Genomic DNA, 18,145 nt, shown 5'->3' with positions numbered 1-18,145 from the left:
CATTCCACAAGGGGCATGGCAACCTCTGCTGTTCTTCAGAGATGTCCCAATCATTATTTGTTCAGCGGCCACTTGGTCGTCTATCCATACCTTCGTAGGACATAACGACCTGGATTCATCTTCCAGTCAGGGAGGACATTTTCCAAAAGCAGTCCTCCATTCAGTCCATGATTAGATCTAAATTTAATTAAGATTAGGAATACGTGGGATGACACAATCCATTCGAAGGACAAGTTACTTACACCTGGTACCATTCTTTCGATTGGATGTTCCTCTCACGTATTCCTCATCGCCCCTCCAAGCCTACCCCGCCGTACAATTTACGTGTTATTGGCCTTTATGCTTTCTGTGAGTCTACGCTCTAGGGTATGCCTGGTAATTGCTCTTCAGTAGGGGGAAAACAGAACTGAAGCCAACGGGCGCTGCATGTGCTACTTATACCGATGATGACGTCGAACAGAGGTTTTTGAGAGACATCGACTCAACGACACTGCACACATCACCCTCTGTCGAAATAATTTTCCGAAGCAGCTGAAGCTGGAGAGATAATAAGATGAGGAATACGTGGGAGGAACATCCAATCGAAAGACCGTTACCAGGGGTAACGTGTTCTTCTTTGAGCTACCAATCTTGAGGGAGCTTGGTACACAACCTCCCAATGAGTCAGACATACCACTACCACAGGTTCCTACAATGCTGGTTTGGGCCTCTCCTCATGCTCTTCATGCCTTACCATGAATTTATTCAGAACCCTCAAGGTCTACACATTTCCTTTCCTTTAACATTTCTCTTGGGGATGTCACTCCAGATCCTCATACAGAGAGGATTATATAGTTATTGTATGCCCAAAGGGATCTAAACCATCCCAGCAAAAGAACAGGGTTCTGGCTCCTAGCCATCCTCTCCTGATTGATATGTTAGAAATTGTGTAGCTGATCTGAAAAATCCTGTTCTTTTTCAGTGGTGGCCACAACCACTGAACCTTGGGGCCCACATTGTGAGAAAGCTTTGGACTCCAAACATTTGCCACAGGCCTATAAACCTCAATTCCCCCTCCCCCATCTCCCCAATATAAAAACAAAAAGCACCATCCAGCCTGATCCACTGTTCATCTCCAACCACCCTACTCCAGACATCCTTCTAGTTCTGGCTTCAAAGTGGAGTCCAAGGCTCTGACATTTCCCACGCTGCTCCGCAACTGGGAGAGTGTAAGGAGCCGAACTCCTTGATGCATAAGGTATTTTCCAGGGATAATGGGCATCGTTGTTTTTAGGATATTTCATTCTAGATATTTCCACACTTAGCAGAATGTTCTGAAGTCAGTTACAGACAACATGCCAAAGGAAATGGAATGTAGGTTTACAGAACTGGTGAATAATCTCAATGTCGCCAATCAGATTTTACATCTAGGTTTAAATACTGCATACTCTGTGGCTCACTTGATGAGCTTGGAACTGTGCTCAAGGGGCACTCATAGGTGTGCGTACTTAGGTATTTACACGTGATGTGCATGCCAAGCTCCTAGACATGTTTCTCGATGGGGCCAGTCTTTTTTACTCCAACCCAAATCATTCCCTTGAGAAGGTAAAGTTGGCCAAAGATACCCCCAAATCCATTTGGTTGGCAGTCCAGAAACCATCCAGATGTTTCTCTAGGAGATGTCCTTTATCTTCCTTCACCTCTTTTGCCCTAAGCGATGGTGGTGTGGTGCTTTTAGGCAAACAGCAACAAAGGCATTACACTGGCCGGGTAGAGGCAGAAGTGCATGTACAACCATTGTTTCTACCTGCATGGTGTGCTCCTCAATGCCCAGTAAAAAATGACTTTAATTTGACCTTTAAATATTCTTCTCCATTGGGGGCCTGGCAGGCCAGTTCTCAGGTCTATTGCCTCCCTTTCCTCCAATGCCCCCCTGACAAGCCTACCTCACTACACTGCCCTCCCCCACATGCTATCCTGCTGGAGATCTCATAGCTCCTAGTCAAAGCTGCAATACTACTTGTGCCATATGGAGAGGGGAAGATGATGTTATTCGCATTATTGCTTGGTGCCAAAGGAGGACGGGGTCTTCAACCCATCCTCGATCTGCAGATGATAGGCTTATGCCTGCACAAGGATATGTTCACCCTTGCCAGGATCCCTCAGACCCTGCTTCTGCAGGCCTGGCTACGGCAACTTTACTTTAATGTGCTGATCCATTGGAAGCACAGAAAGACCGGAGGTTAGTGATTGGCAACACCCAATGCCAGTTTGTAGTTCTACCTCTTGGCCTGTAATCCCCTCCCAGTGTTTTTCCCAAGCAATGATGAATGCTTGTCTCAGAAGAGAATGTATTAACATATTTGCATTCCTGGTCAGCAAAAGTAATTGCAGTAGGCAGTAAAAACGGACACCACTCTGAAGGGCTGTGGTGCTCACCTGGACAGTCTGATAGTGAGCTGCATGTGGTCCCCCAAGAAGGTGAGGGAACACATAAACCACTTGGAGCTGCAGGCCATTAGCAGACGCAGGTTGCCTTTCTTCCATCTGTGAGGTTCAGACATATCCAGAATGTGAGGGCAATACCGTGGCCATGCATTATCTCAATGGGAGAGGTTATGTGGACAATGCCTTTGTGCAGGGAGTCAATGCAACGGTGGTTCTTGACACTGGAAAATAACCTCTCCCTGTCTGCAACCCATATCTCTTGGTCACAGAATCTGGTTGTGGACACCCTAAACAGGTTTTTGTTGGTCTTTCCTGAGTGTGAACTGCGTCAGGAAGTTCCAAATGAAATGTTCTAACTCTTCAGGGACCATTCAGGTTGACCTCTTTGCCTCCATTGTCATCGGGAAGTGTGGTAGACCCCAGAGGATCCATTGATTTTAGAATGGAATTTTGATCTCTTCTACGTGCCTACTCTGGTTCATGTCATCGTACTAACCTTCAGGAAGTTATAGAGGTTCTGGTTGACCCTCTACCCGATCACCCCATGCTGGGCCTGCAACTTGTGGACATTTCTATCTTTGTTCTCTGGTGCTTCCCTGCAAGGGTATCCCTGCTTTGCATACTGAGGTCAAACAGAATTCACTCAGTCAATGGGTTTTAAGTGTCCCCCTGCACTTCTTCCTTGCCTTTGTTGGTTATTTCCATTGTTGTCACTGCAGTGAAGACTGAGTCCTTTCTAAGACAAATAGCCTCCCTGATTGCTTCAGGAAATGCCACACCGGAGTCTGGTTATTCGAGGTGTCACTCGGTTCAGGAAGGTTCTGGTGTGAGCCTTGAAGTACTAGCAGCGGACTCTGTCCCAGTGTTTTTTTTAGCACAAAGTGGTTAGGGGTATGTTTTTGCTGAACCTCGCCATACTCTGTGGAAGGTCGGAAGGACGACGCAGCCTCTGATTTTCCATCTCGCTGAAAGTTTTATTACATCAAAAGGAATAAACGCCTATCTTTCCATATACGAAGGGGCTTCCCTACCTAACAAAACTAGCTAAGGTGCTTGGAAGTCATTGGTGAGAGTCTAAACGGAATCTGTCCACCATCCCAACGAATCTATTCTAACCCTAACATTATTATAACAACGAAAACCAGGTGAATCACTCCTTTCTCATGCAAACTTGTTTTTCACAAAGTTCAGTCCTGTAAACTATCCTCAAGTAGTTCATGGTGACTGTTTTTATTAATTCGTACAGTTCTGTTACAGGGTTGTTCAACGTCCCATTCATGTGACTATTCTTTGTCCTTCTTGTTCATTTCTTGACTTATTTTACTTGTAGTTATCCTTCTCTTTTCCCAATGTAACTTTACCCAACACTTTGTACTCTCCCCTTGTCTTCTCTTGCCTTTGAGATATAGTTCAGTCTTTAGTTTCTCTTTTGCCTTTACCCTTATTCTCTGTTTCAACCTTCTCTTTATGCTTTTCTCTTCTGTAGTATTTATTTTCTTTGATTAGACCTTCTTTGTCTGAATTGACCTCAATACTAGCATTGCAGTCTTGAGGTTTCTTCCTGCTCTTATTTTGTACTATATCAACATTTCGTCCTTGACTGCAGCGACTATAAACATTCCGAAATTATGATCACTCACTTCATTCAATGTCAATGCTTCATCTCGACTGGGACAGATATGAGTGTTCCAGAAAAGATTCCCTTTCACTTCATTCAATATCAATATTTTATCTCGACCTGGACGAGTATGAGCATTCCGGTAATTATTCTCTGTCCCCCTCCCGTGTTTCCTGTTTTTCTGTTACCTGTCTTGTTCAGGGGCTAACGTCACCGGGTTTATAATTTGTGTGGGACTTTCTCTCTGGCTTGTCAGATTGTCCTTTCTTGATGCCTCTGCTGCATTTCCTTCATGTTGCTGCACAAGCCATTTCCCCGGTATCTCGTCTGCCGGTAGGTTCGCATTGGTTCTAGCAGAGTGGTATCAGCGTTGTTCACATGGTATCGGTCTAGTTCATGGGACGTCTTGTCCACCACGGCTCAGTTGTGTTCATGCCACCACTTGACTCTCTCTCGGGATACGGGAGCCTCACGTCCATGTTGGTTTCTCATCTCGCTCTCTAATTTTCCGACGCTGTGCGTTTGGTTCTGCAGTTTACTTCTTTTCGATTACAGAACGCTGCATGTCCAGCTTTTTCTTTGTTTAAGCCAGCGAGCAGCTTTGTAACTCGTGGGCTTCCTCTCTGTCTTTCTAGTCTCCTCCCCTTTCTTTTATCATGTAGTCATGAAACTTACCTAGTGCAGCCTCATATTCCTTTCTCTCTGTTTGTTCTGCCTTCTGTACTCCTCCACAGATCTTTCTCCTCGTCTCAGTAAAGGGTCATTTTTCCTTCAAAGGAGTTGAGTTTCTTGATGATAACATGTTTTGATGTGTTCTTCATGAATATCTTTACTGGATGTTTTTGAAGAGGTACTGTTGGCAGGTTTCTTTGAGAGTTGCTCACGGGAACCGGAGTCCTTGTCCCCAAAGGGGGAATCTCTCCCGGTGAGGTCCTGCTTGCCTCGACCCCTATGGAGGATGTTGCACAGCAGGCTCACCTCCCTAGTCTCACAGTGGGGTTGGGGGTGCTCCCTGTTGGGTAGAAGGGACAAATAATTGTGATTCGTCACAACTCCCACTCAACCTCTTTGACTAGTCCACTTGCTCTCTTCTCCATCTTCCTCCTCGACATCCCACAATGATTGGGCCTTCTTCACCTTCTATCTTAGCTGCTTCTTATTCCCCCTTCCCATTGAGTCGCTTCTTTCACCCTTCTCTACTCTCCCCTCCTCATTCACTCTTATGATCTTCCACTGTCTGCTTCCTCCTCTAAATTTCTCCTCTCACTGCCTTTCTGTTCTTCTCCACCTCCTCCATTCCCCTACTCCCATCTTCAAGTTTCTCCTCTTTTCTCCCTCCAGCACTCTTTACTTCTCACCCAATCCCTCTTCTTTTATCCCTCCTCCGCTCCCTATTTCACTCAGATTCTCTCCTCTCCCTTGCCCCACCACTGTCCTCCTTAACTCTGCATGTCCTTCTGCTCTTTTACACCTCCTCCTCTACTTTCCTCTCCACACTCTTGCCGCTCCACCCTTACCTCTCTCCTGCTTGCACCTCTTTAAACTCTTTGCTCGCTCTTCTTCCTCACTTTGTGCCACTGTCCTTCTTCCATTACTCACATCCAGCTTTAACAGTCGCCTGGAACCTCTTCTTGAGTCTGCAAATTGCACGCTGCGCTCACCTATGCTGTAGGGACTGCAAAGTGCATGCATTGGATTTGTGTTCCTCGTTTGTAGTGCATTGTTTTGCACTTGGCAGCATGGCTGAATAATACATACAAAAGGAGCACCCGCCATCTTTCCTCTTACCGATCATCCATCCGCTGCTGCTGTTTGTCTCCTATGTGGCTCACAGCCGGAAGGCTCAGTTCCTTTCCTACACTACGCGCAGACCTCCTGAAAGAGTTGCTCCTCAAAGTGAAGTTCCTCGTGGTTCTCCAGACATGAAACTACAGTATAATATTTATTGGTTGAGAGACAGAGGGGCGCCGGTGCCATTTATTCCTTTGTGGATCCTGCTGTCGCAGGCTTTTTCTCTTGTACTCAAAGACATTGGCAAACATAATTTGGCAAACAATACCCAATACAAGTATGTTGCACTTCAGAAAGTCCTTCAGACAAGAGCGTTTATTCTGTCTCTTCCTTGGTTTTCGCAATGTGGGTTTATATCAGCTTTTGTTATGCACTTCTTGAAATGGTGGCAAAAAGCTTTGCAAACTTTAAGACCTTTGTTTACCCCCGTCTGTCTTTGACAATGTTTGTTGTTTTTAAATTGCCTTGGCTCTCTTTCATTAAGCTTGGGTAATTGTAGTTTGCATTAGATTTTGTAATTATTACCCCATATTATTGTTGGATTTTAAATGAACTCTCATGCTTAAAGTTAGTCAATTGATGTTACAAAATAATGCTCTCGCATGTTTCGGTTTGGCATTCTATATTGCCTCCATGTGTGTTTTCAACTCTATGCGAATGTTTTCTCAAATTAGAGAACCTGCGCTGAGCATGTGAGCTGTCAGAGTGCTCCGGTGTCGCAACAGCTAGGTGAACTCACTGGGTAAGGCGTGTGCGTCTGCTTCCCTCGCTGCTCCCAGGTCTTCTGTCTCAGCTACTGCTCTTTGCAGTTGGGCAATATTCTGCTTCCAGTTTGCCACTGCCCTTGTGCCACTCACCCACAAAGCTTCCAACAATTTAATGGCTCTGCGGTGCTCACCTGCCACGGGAGTCGGCCACAGGGGAAACGTCTTATACTTTCGCTTCCCACTGCGTGAACTCTGCAATAGCAGCTTCTGGAGATGAAGACCCTCTCGGGACCGGCTAGTACTAGAATGTGGTCCCTGTGTCCTCTCGCTCCTCCAGTTTCTGCTGCTGCTGTAAGGGTATACACGCATTTCGCCGACCTATTTTTGATCGTGGTACTTTTCATCGCCGGATTTTACATCGCCAGAAACCCCGTTTTTTTATTTTTGTATTTAGGGGGGTGTTTTGTTGGGATTGGGGTATTATTATAATAATAAGAGGGGAGTCTTGGGGGGAAACCCCCCCATAATTAAAAAAAAAACAAAAACAGGGTTTCTGGCGTTGTAAAATCCGGCGATGAAAAGTACCGCAACCAAAAATCGGTCGACGAAATCACGTAGAACCGCAGTAAGGTGGAGTGTTCTCAACTCCTCCGCCTACGACTACTACTCCACTCCTGCTACATCCTCATGGCCTGGATCTGAGGGGGCCTTTTAAACCCCCCAGTCTCCCTCAGGTGTGGGTCATTCCCACTAGTGAGCTGCTCTTTGCAGCGTTGTTCCTCTGCAGCCCTCTTCTTTGACAGTACTTTTCAAATTATGGGACTTTGAGTGGTTGAGTCCATAATGCAAAAATCAATTTTCCTAGCAGGAATGTTATTCTCATGCTTATTTATTTTCCTAATTATATTCCTTAAAGGAATACCACAAGGATATTTTGACAGACATTGTTTTACAGAGGAATAAAGATTTGTGCAGTTTAGATTGGTATTATTTTCTGACTTTCCTTTACTATTCCTTTGGGGTGTAGGGGAGCATTCAATTTTGAGTCCCCCGTGTTTTAAAAGGGTTTATTTCTTCCAGTATCTAAGGGTCTATGAATGTTTTTATCCACATTAAGATGCTCCACTTGGTCAGTAAAAAGCTCTCTCTGACAACAAGCCATTACAGACTTTGGTATCAACATTTCTTCTCTGGAGGAAGGTAAATACTGTGTCTCACCCAACGGAATCCTCTTATTCCCCTGGGCCCTTTCTCCTCCCAGGCAATACTCCCCAGAGCACCACCCCCAAGGTCAGGATCAGAAAGCGTCTGCCTTTCTCTGGCCACCTGGGAGGAGACTTTAGGAAGTGTCTCTGTTACGACTCCATAGGTTTCATCACAGCTGCCACTTTACATTTTTTGTTAGCACCATAAATGTGTCAGGAGTCCAACAACTCCATCCTGGGATTCTTATGTCTCTCAGCGAACTGTTGAAACATGCCTTGCGAAGTTTCGTTTACTTGTTACTTTATCTTTTACAAAGTTTTGAATGTTGTCGGTGTTCAGCGAATATGGAATCATTGCATCTTCTCTGTTGTCTTCTGTAAGCCGGATTCCTAAAGGCTGCTTGCAGGAAGGTTGGTCTCCCAGCTCCAAAATTCATTTGATCTTTGGGAAAATGTAATTTCACACCAACAAATGTGGGCCTTTGCAACCTTTGATTTTTCCAAAGGTTTTCTCAAATTACACCGATGATTCCATCCAATTCCCTTCCCAATTAAGCAATAAACCCTGAGCCACGGGAGCATTACTGACTCGGTAATGCCCCTGTAGCAGGGGTTTGTAGCTATGAGTACCCCGGTCCGCCAGACTGCGGTACTAATGACATTTTTTCTGTTCTGAAACGCTGTGGGGTTTCGGAACCGGTAAAAATAAAAATGTCAAAGGAAATGGCCGCCGGGAAGGGAAAACTGAGTCCATTTTCCCTTTCCATGGCAGCCATCGGGAGCAGACACGCTGGAGACAGAAGTGTAAGTGGGGTTGGGAGGGGATTGTGCATGGGAGAGGGAAGGGGAAAAAAAAGAAAAATAAATGTACCTGAATATGGCCCTGCTTCGTGCCTCTTCATTGGCTGAGGGGCTGCCACGCCGCCGCCGGGAACAAAGAAGTGGAATCCCGGCCGGTTAAAGCCCTGGCGAGGGCCAATCAGAATGGTTGTTACATTATGGTTGAGCCTCCCCGGGTACTAATGATGTATATTAAACACTTTACCTTGTTGATTTGTTGAGAAATGGAATATGACTATTCCGCTGCTCAACTGAGCTGAGAAGGGCTTAACATTAGTATAGTTACCTGAAATAATGCAAGAGCGTTACAAAAATTCTCTGTTAAAACTTCAAGACTTCGTAAACCTGTTTCACTATTTGGCATCTTTGCCATATCCACATACCCCCAATATCATCAACAAAGTTAACAAGCTTCAGAATAAATAGTGCTCTTAATGCTGGACGTGGGATGATGATTACATTCACGTGTCGGCTAATGGGCCCAATTTACTGCAATTTTGGTTTTAAATTATTCTTGCTACAACAACTATTCTCCAACATCTGGTGCATATGCACAGCACTTTCATCATTCCTGGTACCAATGGCCTAACAAAAGTGCTATGAAAAAATATTCAGTTGCTATTTACAATTACCATGACCAGGCTGTCTTATTGTATATACAAATATAGTTACACTGTGACCCTTCAACCTACACTAATTGAATCTTAGAAACAAACTATTTGCAACGTTGAGGAACTCGTTTCTCATGCTCACAGATTCAAATGGAGTCTACGTTTCAAAAATCTTCCTAATGGCCCACATCTGGAACACACTGTTGTTGAAAAGCCTCTGCATCACATAAACTCTCCTGTCACCTGCTGCGCATCGAAGGCCTTGTGACACAAATGGAGGTTTGAAATGGTTTTTATTTAACTCTAGAAACTGGAAGAAATGAAAGCCTGTGGCCTAAGGGTTTAACCACAACAAAATAGGGATTCCTTTTTTGGGGATACCTAAATCAACACCGTCAGAATGGGATCAGCAGTACAGGGGCTGGTTGTTTCTTCTATGGGGAAAATGACCCCTTCATGGTGCTGTCAGTGCAACACTGTCTCAGGGATATAGGGCCCATCCACCGTGTCTGTTCACAGGTTCAGGGAAATAGTGGCAAGCTGCTGCTTTACCAAATGTCCTCAGCATAGTGGTTTAGCATCCCTGATCGCCATTTGTAATACACACCAGAAAGAGACCGTCGAGCACACTGCTTCTTGATTCATGGTTAGATTCCAGGGTCTGTCTTTCAGGTTCTGCTCCAGTCTCAGGATTCACCTTCCCAGGACTATCAGGACGTTGAAGACACTTTTCCTTTTTGGTCTCCGTTCTTGCTAGAGGTTGCCTGGTAGTTTCTTTTTTAAACTTTCTTTATTGGCATTTTAATAATAAACAAGCACACATTCGGCATCTAGCGCCAACATCCCTTTAAATCCCCCCTCTTTCCTGGCACACCCCATCTTAGCAGTTTGTTGTTTATGACGTGAATCTTTATAATTGAACATTTACCACTTATCAGACCTTCCGAGGTCACAGTTCTTATCGATAAAATCTCATTGCCAACAGCAGCACGAGCTGTGCACTACAGGAAGAGAGCAGCTGCAAGTGAATGTCGTTACAGAAGTAGCTCTAGGAAGGCAAAATGAGGCCTTTGAGGAAATCGGTATATTTGCAAATAATACGGAGAAAGGGGTTGACGTCCCACTGCATGAAAAGAGACATTAATGTGACTGCAAATAATGATGAAAAGGGGGCTGGGGGAGTAGCGCAAAACTTGGAAGAGTGTTACGAACATGTGTAAAAGGGAGCCAGCGACCCAATATTGGACAAATATAATATTGTGGATAAAGAATGAATAATTAGTGACGACAAAGGCACTGGCAGGTTAGTGAACCGGGCAAATGGTGAGACTGGTCTCTCTGTCTATCTCTCTCTTCCTCCTCTCCCCCCCCCCCCCAGGAGTGCGAAAGAAAGAAGACCTGAACTGTGTGAAATATCAACATCCTGTCAGGGGAGTGCAGCAGGAGTTGAAAGCAAAGTAAACTTGGAAACGTAAGATTATAAACAAGTATTGAAGGGAAGAAGCATACCCCTTTTTGGAGGATAAATGAGAAAGTTATAAATATCCTCATGAGGGAGTATACCAGGAGTTTCAAGAGGAACCCTTTTAACCTAATGGAAATACAGAGTTTGAGAAAGTAAATGTTAACCACGATTGAGTGACTTTGTGATTACCAGAAGAAATCTAGGGGAAGGAAAACTCCCTTTCCTGCTGGAAATGTGTTATTCTTTTCCTTTTTACACGTTAAACCTCTTTGTGTTTTGGAACTTGGAAGAAAAGCTATGAGTGATCGCGTATGTGAATCTCCTGGTGCACATTATATTGAGTTTAGAGTGTATGGGCAGTTTAGGGTTTGGACACAGGACGGAGGATGATTTATTTTTTTTAACATCCCGACACGGGCGTTCCTTAGTTTTGTTGAGGCAGGGAACCCCCTGTTAGTGTTAGGGATAGATAGGATTTCCCCCAACCCTCTTATTTTGAAAATAAAATTCTTTAACCAACACTTATGTTATGTTGTTATGTTATGTTATTCAGATTTATAAGGCGCCAAAGCCCGTGGGCATCCAGGCGCCGAAAGACAGCAGTGGTGGAGAAAACTACAGTAGATCCTAATTGAACATAATGGTCTATCTGTTTGCGGAAAAGAAGATGATCCTCAGTTTGACGTATTTTGAATGGTAACGCATTCCAGGCTTGTGCACCCCGAACATGAAAGGCCCATCCCAAACCACGAGATCTTTTAGTCCGTGGCAGTACCAACAAGCAGCCCGCCATAGATCTTAGGCATCTATTCGGATGATAAATATTAATCCTCTCCTTCAAATATGAAGGGGCATTTCCGAAGATGCATTTATGGCACGTGGTAAGCAATTTAAATTGAATACGAGCTGCCACTGGAAGCCAATGTAGCTTTCGTCTAGCAGTGCTAGTAGGTTCGGAGCTTTTCATCTGGAAGATGATTCAAACCGCTGCATTTTGAATTTTCTGCAACTGTTGAACATTTGTTTTGCTGGCTCCTCCTAGCAAAGCATTACTTACAGTAGTCAACACGTGGCAGAATTACTGCTCTTACGAGTTTTATGCGGTTTTCCACTGATATTAGCGGGGCAACTTGTCTCAGTAGCTTAAGATGGTAGTTCGTATTAGAAGAAATGGCTGTGACATGTGCCTCGCTATCAAGGCTGTCCTCCATGTAGGTGCCCAAGGTCTTGACTTTCTGCACAGTTTTGATTTGATTGCCTTCAATGGAAAAGCAGTTGTATTTATGGTTCAGTTTAGATTGAGCATGTTGTGGCCCAAAAAGCAACAGCTCAGTTTTAGCGGCGTTCAAACAGAGCCAATTCACTGACATCCACTGCTTAATAACATGGTATATTGCAGTCAGAGTTTGTTGATCGGCTTCATAGTTCCCGGTTATGTCCAAAATCATCTGCATAATTGCAGAAGAAGATCCCCAAGGTTTCCAACTCAACACATAAAGGTAATATATAAATATTAAACAACAAAGGCGAAAGACATGTCCCCTGGGGGACTCCACATGTTATTGTTTGTGGCTCGGAAACACAATCACCCCAGTAGACACAAGACTGAGGGCCCTCCAAGAATGATCTAAGCCAGATGATGGCGTTGCTGGATAGGCCTCCAACAGTCGCCATCCTTTTAAGTAAAATGTTATGATCCAGCAAGTCGAAGGCTGCCGAGAGATCTAATAACATCAGCAGCCCCGACTTGCTGTTCTCCAGTTTGCCAAGCATATGTGTTTGTAAGTCCAAGAGCGCGGATTCAGTTCCATGAAAGATCCTGAAACCTGATTGCTTCACATGTAGCTTACCGGTGTTAGATACATATGTTTGAAGCTGTGTGGTGGCTAGCTTATCAATTAGTTTTAGGAAGAACAGGGTATTAGTAATTGGTCTTAAGTTGGCTGCATCCAACGGATCCAGACCAGGTTTTTTTAATAGCGGCGTAACTGCCACATTTTTTATAGATTTAGGAATAGAACAGAGTGTCTGTGTCAGAGTCTTACTCTTGATCCCTTACAGGACTTTCTAATAACTCCAGGAGAAGGTTCTCAAGGCAATGTTCAATTTTCTCAATAAGGTGTGATTGTTGCATGCCCAGATGTTGTTACGGTTTGAGCACCCTTCAAGGTCTTTATTTTTCACCATTACCTTCTTCACTTCAGTTTGGAGGTGCACCACTTCACTCTAGAGTTGCGAGTCTTCATTGTCCCCAATATGTTGGACTGCGGGTGACATCTAGCCACGCAGCCTTTACACCAGAGCTGCGAACCCCTCAAGGTGACATTTTACATGTCCTAATGCAACAAGAAACCCATATCCCAGCTGGCACAAATTTCCTAGTGACGCCTGGATGGGGCATGCACAGGTATGGCTCATCATATTCTTCCACTGCTAGGGGGTGGCTACATATATCAATGTCTTCCTACATTTCAAGCTTCACAGTACAAAGCCTGATAATGATGTTAGATTTTTACTAGTAGCAGGGGAGTTTGCTGGGGAAAAGAAAGCACTTATGAATATCTATTCTGCCAATCTCGTCTTCCCTAAATTCTTTGATGCATCTATAATTCATCTTCATAAAAGTATAGGCTACAGAATAATTTTGATGAGCAACTTTAATTGCGTCGTGTCACTGGGTCTAGATAGATCTATTAATTCTTAGCTGGTTATTCTTGAAGTGTCGCAGGTATGAATTAGCTGGCAGAATAGTCATTCTTTATTGACCTGGCCAGAGAGCTGGACCAAGTGTTATGTTTCCTGAAGAGCAGTTAAAGGTCTGACTGCAGCAAGGGTACTTAGCAGGTTTCATGGGCCCATAACCTGGTGCAACACAAGAGTTGGGTCTATAACCCACATCTCTCTGGATAGTCTGTAGGATATAATATATATATGTTATTAGTATGTAAATCTGCTTGGGCTGTTGCAGGGAATCGGCTGCAGGTATTCTCTGCACTGACTGTAGCCTTGGAATCTAGTGTTCTGAAGAATCTGTAGACTATACAAACCATTCTTTGGGCAATTCAAAGTCTAAAATATAAATGAGGATATATTGCAGAAGAGCTCATCAGTGTAAAGCATAGTGTATCGTGTAGTAACATCAAAGTTTATACTGTATACGACTTGCCAGTGTTATTTCTTTAGCGCTCTTCTGGGAGTTTATGCCTTAAGTGTGCATGTAAATTAGTTCCTGCTTAAATTGAAGTAAGACCTGTTAAAAACAACATTTTGGCTTTTGTATAGGTATTATGGAATATAATGCAAGCGGTTTGTATTGCGCCCGTCTGCTACTATTGCTGACCTCGCTGCACTTGACTATGTAAGAAATAAAGGATTGTGGGGTTCATTAGTTGGGACATTAAAAAGGGCATATGCGAAACGTGGTGTTGATGGGTGCAGGGCAGCAGTACCCGGCTCCTGAGTGCTAATCTGCTTTTCTGTGGGTTTGGCCTTTGGGGCTTCCTGGACAGAGTATATATGGTATCCCAAGCTATCCTTGGTTCCTCTATTGAGAGTACGATCCTTCCTAGGACCCTCTCCAATCACTCCCCCGTTTTACTTATGGTGCCTTTTTCACTACCTACCAAACAATACAGGCCCTGATGCTTTAAACGTAAATCCCTCACTAACCCTCTTTTCTGGCCCACAGTGGCTGATGAGATGTCATTCCTCTTTTGAAAGAGGTGTGGGCTTTGGTACAGATGCTCGCTCACTATGGGAGAAATGTAAGGTTTATGTCAGGGGGATATGCATTATCTCAAGTTGGCCTCCTGGAGGCCATATGCGTATCCCTGTTGCACATCGACAACTCACTATAAAGATTTTTATGGAAGCTATGCCTGGCTGATCAAATGTCTAGTCTGAGCCCAGTAGGCTATGTGGTATGGGGGAGAGAGACGAGCCGGCATGTACCCTGACCTGGCCCATCTGCAGGAAGTGGGGTGATATTGCGATTGCAGCAATTGAGGATCAGAAAGACACTAATATGAGAGATGCTAAAGGAATCAACAAGGTATTTGAGTGGCATTCTTGTCCACACTTTTACAAAACCTCACTCGAGGAGGGTAGGCTTCCAGAATTCACCAACACTGGTACCTATTGACAGTTTTGCTTAAAACTAGTGAATCACCCCAAAAATGTACACCCTACAAGCACCTGTCCTTGACAAAGACTGATACTGACAATAAAATACTGATAATAAAACATTAGCAAACCTTTCCTGCAACACCTGCACCCCCTGGAACCCTTGCTAACTGTACGAGATCAGGCAGGGCAGAGGCTCAACTCAGAATAATCTATGTGGATTATTCGTGTTAATACATATTCACTAGAGCACTTCTACTGTAATCTCTACTCTTGATGCAGTGAAGGTGTTCGATTTCTGTTTGGGTTACTCCACAGATCTGCCATGGGATTTATTTGGCTCCAAGAGCAGTGGACCTAGCCAACAACATTCAATCGTCTCAAGATCTTCCAGGCAGGGTTGCTCTTTGTCCTCTTCACCCTAGTTGTAGAACCCATTGTGTGTTATCTCCAGGACTCCATCACTATAGATACATATGCATGTACTCTGCTTCCTCCTTGATCTCCTTGTATTATACGCAGAGTTAATTGGGATAAATCAGAGCTTTTGACATTAACACAAGCATCAATAAAGACAGAGGAAACCTTGGGTAGCATGTGGATTTGATTAAGTATCTGCACATTTTAATTTCCACTGATAAAACACTGATTTATCAGGAGAATTACTTAAAAGCTCTTGATGGATTGGGGGCAAGAGTAGTGAAATGGATCTGGGTGCTCCTTTTGCCTATTGCTTTGTGTTTCCATGGTAAAAATGATAATTGCCTCCAAACTCCTTTGTAAGTGTGTATATATATTACACGGCCTGCTTAAGAGGCACGGTAGTTATGGTTAAGTTGCTCAACTCATAGGAAGAGCACTTTTTGGGCAGCTTATAACTTCACTCCCCTTGGATGAATCCTTACCAAACTTTGCAAAAAAAAGTATATGGCCTGCTCTGAATTATTTTGGTAAGTTTGATGAGGTTTTGTCAAGGGGGGGGCAAACAAAGTGGGGTCCATAGATGCAATGAAAAAAATGTTGCTCACGCCTACAGCCTAAACCGTTGGACGGATTTTCACAAAATGTGCGGCAGGGACAGCGGCTAGGTCCCGAAAGTGTGCTTTTGTAAATTTGGTGTAAATCCATTCAGTAGTTTTCTTTAAAACTGGCTAAAAGCAGGTAAAATAAAATCTGGGTTTGGTCCGCGTACTTGCTTCCCTGTTCGGTCCGCGGAAGGGCATCCGATTGGCCTAGAGGGTGATGCGATGTCTGTGGACATCGGACATGCCCACTGATTGGATGGTGAAAAGTGTGAAGTGTCAGATTTTTGGAAACGCCCACCATGTTGGATTCGCTGACAGCCGCCGATGTCCGCGGACATCACAGTGAAAACATATTAAAAAGCACAACATTGACTGGCCACCAGGGGGCGTATGGATGAGCTCTTCCTCCGTGTGAGCTCTCCCTTTGAGGTCTGAGAAGCGGTTTGAGCCTCCACTTCTGGACCACCCCCGTGGCAGAAAAGTGAGCCTGTGCCACATGAACGTGCCCCCTCCACGCTGAAGAAAACCCAGTGAAAATCGGAGCCGAATTCCTGGAGAAATCATTGTGTGAATATGACGGGATGTAAAAGTCTGGCTGAGCGAAAGTGAAACCTACGCCAGTGCACATTGTAACCTGAAGAGCGGCTGGTGAATCCTGCAATCGAATTCCGGTCCCCCGTCAAAGCACTCCGGGAGACCCAACTTTCTAACCCGTTCAGCACAATCAACGAGTGGAAGAGGGCGACTTCTGCAGGCAAGGAGAAAGGAGCAATACATTGGATACCTGTGGAGTTCCAAAGGCTGCAGAGATAAGCCCTGCAGAAGCCCCTTGGATCCGCTCCGCCTTCACTGAGCAGACTACTCGGAACGTCCTCAGGTCACGGTGCTGTGCAGAGCGGGAGTGCCCAACAGACTGTGGGCGCCACTAAATTGCTAGGACACTCAATGCAACGAAGGGACGCCTGAACGAAGACCGACCCCGGGCGGCCCGGTGCTGCCTGCTCCGTGAAGATCCTGATACGCCACGAAAAACACCCACCGCCTGAAGTGCGCACCGGACCGCCGGTGCAACGTTAACACGCCAACCGGCAGCCCGATCTGAGCCAACTGGGAACGCAGTAAGTGACCATCGCCTGACCTCCCCAGTCGTTTGTGCCCCCTGACTTAAACTGATCCCGACAAGCTCAGAATGACTGCAGATCCTCCATAAGCGGTGCACCTGGGCAAAAGATAAGGCCCCCGGAACATTAGCAGAAAGCTCCTACTAGCACTGCCTCTCAGATAGAACTTCTCACATCATAGTAAATGTTGCACGCCACAGGGAATAAGAAATCATCCGTCCTGTACTTCTACGTATTCTAGTAGACTGAGTTGCGCAGAACAGACATCCCAACAGGCCTTACTGTCCAGAGCAAGCGCAGGCCCCTGCTTTCTCACGGCTGCGAAGGGAAGAAAGGAAAGAAGGAACGAGGGGGGATACATATCTACACGATCGCCTGGGAGACACTGTGGCCTTTGCCCAGGACAACGGTGGAGGGTAGGTGAAGGAGGGACTTCCCCTGAACAATTTGAGGTTCCCTATCACCTCGGCTGGACTCGTCCAAATGGAAGACCCGACCAGAGCACTGTAGCTCCCCATGCCAGATAGGTGCACACCTCCGGCCCGTCAACCCTGAATCAGTCTGAGATTATCCAATTTCACTGCAGACGTGGTAACACGTATTGATAACGCCTCACGACTGGGGCCCCGGGATCCTCCATATACACGGCAATATGATGAATAACAAGGGCAGACTACAGGAGACCAACACCTGCCTGGCGATTTGGAGTCATTCCCGCCATGCTACAGGCACTTTGCGCTACTTCTAACGCTGCCTACTAAGACCAGGGAAGCACCCTGGGAAGGTGCTTAGCTCTCTGATGAATGCAACACCCTTACATATGCTCCTACGGAACGTCCTAGAGAAGAGCAGCATCCCAACCCTTAGGTGGGGGAACTCTCACATAAAATTCCTCGGATCACAGTTTATACGCCCCACAACCACTCTTATCCCCTGGTGACACAGTTGGACATCACCCACAACCAGGCCCTGACGTGCACTCAGTGAGGCACGGCGAACATACACAAAGATCTATTGTTTCTCTTTCTGGACACAGTGACCTATAGAGGAATACCCCTCTCCTTCACTGCCCTTGACCCCACGCATCACTGCAAAGGTAGTGGCCCCTCTCTGTAGGGGCGTACACCCACCTCACTTCACATGGAAAGGAAAAAACAGACTACGTCTTTCAGTGCTTCTGGGTATCCCCTATAACTCCACCATCTTGAGTGCA

This window comes from Ambystoma mexicanum, chromosome 6q, assembly GCF_040938575.1.
Source record: "Ambystoma mexicanum isolate Mex_15411 chromosome 6q, UKY_AmexF1_1, whole genome shotgun sequence".
In the NCBI taxonomy this organism is placed as follows: Eukaryota; Metazoa; Chordata; class Amphibia; order Caudata; family Ambystomatidae; genus Ambystoma; species Ambystoma mexicanum.
The sequence above is the reverse complement of the archived record's forward strand: the minus strand, read 5'-3'. Positions refer to the sequence as shown.